Raw genomic sequence first — 6000 nt, forward strand, 5'->3', positions numbered from 1 at the left:
TCTGCTTCAGAGTGTCCGTGGCCTTAAAATGCAAAAAAACCCTAAATATTTGTTTTGACAGGTAGGTAATAAATACAACGACTTTAAGTTGGCACTACACTGTATATGGATGACAAGGCGTCCTAAGCAGTACTTAAAAATTATGTTTATATTCTGTTACGATAAGTCTGGTGCAGATAGTAATAAGAGTTCTGTTTCCTGTTGCTGATCCAGGTACTAGCCTTTGTACTTCTGGGTTTTGAGATCACTGTATTACTGTATGAAGCACAGAAAACACAGCTTTACCAACAGACATCTGCACTGTTTCAGCTTACTCATGTGTGGATGCTCAGAACTCTTGTGCAAGAGATGAGGCTGTACTGCCTTTTTTGAGGTGTTTGTTTTTCCATTGCCTTTGAACTGGAGTTGCCAAATTCTTTTCTTCAAAGAAGACATGAACAGATTAACTTGTCTGGTAGCAGATCTCATTGTAACCTTCAGTTAGAGTCACACAGAGATCAAGATTTTTCAAGTAATGACAACCAGATGGCACTAAAGCTTTGATTTCGTGTTAGGATTAAATTGGAGAAAAAAAAAAACCAACCTTGAAAATGTTTCCACTAGAATTAAATTTTTGTGGTTTCCCAGTAAGGTTGTAAACTATTAACTTCTGCTTCACGAAAGAAAATGTCACCACTTTTCTATGGAAAATACGTCAGTGGATTAACATGGCATTATTTTGGGGAGTATCACTTGCAGTCCACAGTCAAGGTTGTGCACTCCATTGAACCTGCGTGCTGCATAAATGTGGAACAAGAGCTTTCTTCTGCCTTAAGGAGACACATCAAAAGTAAATGGTCTTTTTATATCCTGCTAAAAAGCTTGACAACTGCTGACATCTAATGGAAAATGGGATTTAACTTGCTCGTAGCTGCTTTTGGATCGTAGAGTCTTTAAATACGTTGTAGCAAGAAAATTCTACTGAAGCCTTCCAAGGGTCCTTATTGAATTGATTTTTTTTTTTCCTCTTGAAATGAAGTAAAATAAGGATAAATATCCAAACCAAAGCACTAAAGATGCTTTTGATAGAAGGACCTGCTCACTTCCCTCTGGCTAAGAAATCTCAAAGGTTCAGCTTGATCAGAGACTCTACCAAGATCACTCGCAGAGAAACGTACTCGAAGCTCTAATGTGAACGGTTCAAACAGGTTTGTGCAAGGTATGGTATAATTACTGCATGGTTTGCAGTAGTTACTTTACAGTCAAGGAGGAATGTGAATACCCTTTTCCAAGGAGTTTACAAGCTAGATATTCCTTTATTAGGAATATAACAGTTTGTATTTCCTTTCCCTTCTCCCAGCAGGCAGAGAGAATCTGCTCTAAGGCCGAAGGGAAGGCCCTAAGGTGAACTGAGTATAAACTTCCTCAGACTAAGTCTGTTACAGCCTCAGCGCAGTGTATATGTTTCAGATGTAGCTTGAGAAGAATATTCACATAGCCTTTAAACAATTTATCTATAAATCTGCTGGGGAGAGACACTAACATGGTGAGTATGCTGCGTTGCTATGCCACGAGTGCACATCTGTACCTCCTGCTTGAAGATGAACTTGGAGCTGAATAAAAAATCTGCCTAAAAAGCTAGATTTACTTCAGTAAAACCAGAAGCAGCTGTTTGGCTTTGGGTCAGTTTGGGGAAATGATGAAACTTGTGACCTTCAGTGATTTCTCCATTACCTCCTTGTCAGTCCTGTCAAGTACTGGCTTGTAGAAGATTGTCTCCGTCCTGTGGATTTCCACCCTGCTCTTCCTAGACCTGCAATGTGCTACGCTGAAGGAAAGGACTATCTTGAAGTTAAGACTGGCACGATTTATGTTTTGCTAATGCAAAAGTGATGTCCATATCATGTTGTCACTTTGCATTCTGCTGTGATAGTTTCTTGGATTCTGCATGTAAATCATAGTCTTGAATTTCATTTGAGAAGCTGCGGATGTCCAGGGAAATTCTCTCAAAGGCTGTTCTCCACTACGTGCTCTGACACGGCAGCATCCAGCGCAGTCAGTTTTGGAGAGGAGATCCTTGACAGGAATATTCTGTGATTCAACAGCATCTGTTACAGCTGAGCAATCTCAGAGGTGGTCTTTCTGAAGGAGTATTCCAAAATTTCTCACTTCATTCAGACATTTCTTCTCAGCCTCTGACCTTTTCAGTGCTAAGTTCTGTAAACAGAAAACATGGGTGCTGTGTTCTTCTTCATAGACAGCTGTTTACTCTTCCAAGTGAAACGGAGCCTCAGAAATACACATTACTTATAAATGTGCACGATTGCTGTGAGCTCCTGAGTTGGTGATGGGGTGACTACGTTTTTGCAGGAGTGTAATTTGTGTGTTCTTCATCTGTGTGTTTCTATCCACAGAGAGATTGATTACAAATGTCCTTGGCTTGGAAAATACTCTTTCTGCAGCACTTCCGTATCGGTCTCTTATTTAGATGAATGCTTTAGGTTGAGACTTTGATGTATTAGTTCTTCCAGTTTAGGAGATTTACCTTTTTAAGATAAAGATGTATACGTTCTCTTTTAGTACACATTGATTTTCCTTCTCTGGACTATTCTGGTATTTCCTTTTATCTTAATTTGTCCTTGGCTACATGCATCGAGATGAGGGAATTCTGTTTTCAGCAGTGGAAAGCTGCTTGTTAGCCTACACGTACAGGAGAGACAAATAACGTACTTCTCTCCTTGTGATAATTAACCTAACTGGGCATCTTTCTTTTTCTGCATTTTCTAGCACAGATCATAAATAAATGCATAATGCACCTCATATGTTTATTATATAAAGCTTGAATGTGCGTTGCTGAAATCAGTTTCCTTTACATTCAGTTCTCTGGCTGAATTACTCCAGTCCAGCAGGGATTTAAGGCCTGTACGTGGCCTCCAGAGCCTTGTGCACTGCTGTTTTTCAAGTTCCAGTCTTTGCTGTGATTTTTTTTCCCCTTATATATGTGTAAAGTTGTATAGACCTGGTGAGTACAGAGTTCAGCATGGCTGGATGTACAGATGGAGTCTGTACAATGTAGAAACATTGTGAACTTTAATATGTAGGCTGCTTTTTTATTATATTACTGAGTTCCTTGTTCCCTGCCTTTGATAAACCAGCTGTGGAGAAGGAAGACCTCTGGAAATAATGGTGCTAAAATTGCATTGAGTTTAAGGTCATTAATGTTATTAAAATATTTTACAAATATGCATCTGTTCAGCATTTTTCCTGGCATAAAGGATATAAATCAGCAGCAAAGTCAAGACTGGGCAGTATTCTAGGGAATTCTGAAAAGTATGAAAAGTTAGGAATATATTGTGAGAAAGCAAGAATTGGCGTTCAGCATTCAGTTTCAGATACCTTTTTTTGCTGACTTTCTAACTTTTATCAAAGGCAGAAGGTTTTGAAAATAGGATAGCTTGTAAAGTGCTGCTTTCAGTGATCTCGGGGAGAAGAATGCTCAGTAGCAATTGGGCACCATTTTTTGACTTGCGCTGTTATCAACTGGGATTTTTTTGCTTGGCTGGTTTTTTTCTGATGTCATTGTCACAGAATTTGGTTTATTTTGAGAGCAGTTTTTCCTTTGGAAGCAGCAGGCTACCTCCAGCAGCATCACTGACGTATTGCCCTTGAACCCTATGCACACAGGGATCCCGTCCTGCGCCCGGGATGCATCCAAGCCAAGCTCTGAGCAGTTAATGTGGAGCAGATAAGCCCTGTTACCAGAGAGGGGATGGCACAAAGATGCTTGTCTTCAGTGATGCTTCTCAGAAACCACCTTATAACTCCTCATGGACTAATTAACTTGATTTTTATCCCGGGTTTTACCCTCATGAGTCAGTCCTCTTCCATTCTGCAGCTGGGCTGGTGGGATGCTACCTCTTAATGTGGGATGGTGGATGAATCGCCTGTGATTTTGAACTGCCTGTGCTGTGGATTCATGTGCTGGGGCACACCAGAAGGCTGAAGCCATGCTGCGGTCATATGTATTGATAACGTACCTGTGGGCTACACCTGAGCAGTGCAGAACTGAGTTGTCATGGCAGGGGCTTTTCCCAATGCTACAGTTCTGTTGAAATATCTTATGGGAAAAACAGACATTGGAGAAGCGTCTGCATAAAACCTTCCTCCTTATTAGTCTCAGTGCTCCTTTATTTGTACCAGGATTTAGGGCTATTGTGTGTAGATCTTTCACATGTAAGGCCTGATTTTTTGGTAACATCTTACTTACCTTGTCTTTACTCCATTACTTTCATGGATTTCTGTGTTACATCTGCATGATATTGGAGTTACATATACAGTACTGGCGTTTATCTATCCTCTTTACCTTCCTCTCCCCTGGCTCTCTTAACTGTTATTTTCTATATCCAAGACCTTTCTCAACTTTAGCTTCCAGTGTGCATTCATGTGTTTTGGCCATGGGACTCTTAACCCGATGGTTCATTTCCAGTGGAAAAAGCCACTGGATGCTTGCAAACACATGGCCATTCAATAATATACTGGATAAAGACAACTGGACTGGCACCAGAAGGCTTACAGGAGAAGGTTTGTGAGATGGTGAACTGAGTTTTGCGGACTGCTGAACTGCAAGATCCTTGGATCGCTGGAGCACATCACAGGGACGATGCAAGGGGTAATGAATTTCTCTGAAAATATTTTTGGGGCATTACACGCTGCTTTCAGGTGCTGTCAGTGCCATACTTCGGAGGAACACCTTCCACGCTGGTTCCAGCATCATTTGCAAAGAGAAGAGCTGCTCCACAAAGGGTTGCTGCTGCCACTTGTTGCCAAAGAACAACCCCTGTGGAGGGGACAGCTGGATGGCCCCGAGGCCTTTGGCTGGCTGCGGGTGACATGACAGGCCATGCAGTAGTGTTAGGAGAGGTACGATCTTCTGGTGGTGACTGCCAGGCTGCTGACTGACTGAGGCCTTAATGCTCATTATTTGTTAGGAAGCGGATCTTGAGAACCCTGAAGTTAGGGTATTCCCGCATAAATGTTGGCCTGTGGGTCATTCCACGGTCAAAAGCTAAACTCGCTTTTGCATAGCCAGTAAATTTGGGTGCAAACGGTCACCGATGGTGGTGTGGTGATCTGAGTAAATCAATACCATGAGGAGATGGTGGGCTTCGCTGTCAGTGTGTTGATGCAGACAGACCGTAGGCTGTTAGCAGGGAGCAGGATGGCAGCTGGTGTTCCCAGATGTGTAAAGGAAAGAAATTGCCATCTTTTATTTGAAATACACAGTGCAGTGTTATGGAAACAAGCTTACAACTCGGGAGAAAGAGGATTCTGTGGTTTCAGGACTCAGATACTCGAGAGTTCACACAGCAACAGCTGGTTCAGCACCAAACGTGCTCTGTGCCATTGCAGCCGTCCCCACGGTAGCTGCTCAAGAAACACTGGTCCAAAGATGATTCCTTCCAGCACAAGGTGGCCACTTCTAAAGAATGAAATGCAGTCATCTTTATGGGTAAGCCGGGACCTGCAAGGATTTTGTTTCCCTGACTGGAGTGACTGTTCAAATGCAGAAAGTATTGCCACCAGCATCCTGGTTACGTTGCAGGTGTGGAAGATGCTTACACAAGCAAATTGTTAAGTATAGTGTTAATGGACATGTCTCCGGTTAAGTGCTAACATATGGGTGAGTATAATATTGCCCCTCTTTTACATTTCAATAAATAAAGCTCTATGAAGTTCTTGAAACAGAACATTTGTCACCAGATCAAACACTGCCACCTTGGCTTGGCTTGCTACAGCCTTGGGAAGCCAAGACCCTGGGCCACGAGTGCAGAGACCTTCACTGTCTGGACCATTACTGGGATGGTGTTTCCAGCTTCCAAATGCTGCCTGTTCCTGCAAAGATTGCCCTGGTCTTTTGGATAACATTAAATTTTGATCAGAAACGGAGGTGAGATTGCTTTGAAGCTCAGGGGTTAGAAGTAGCAGCAGAATAAATCTGTTGGAAGTCACGGTGTGATGAAA

The sequence above is a fragment of the Mesitornis unicolor genome, unplaced genomic scaffold, assembly GCF_000695765.1.
Source record: "Mesitornis unicolor isolate BGI_N332 unplaced genomic scaffold, ASM69576v1 scaffold5092, whole genome shotgun sequence".
Taxonomy (NCBI): Eukaryota; Metazoa; Chordata; class Aves; order Mesitornithiformes; family Mesitornithidae; genus Mesitornis; species Mesitornis unicolor.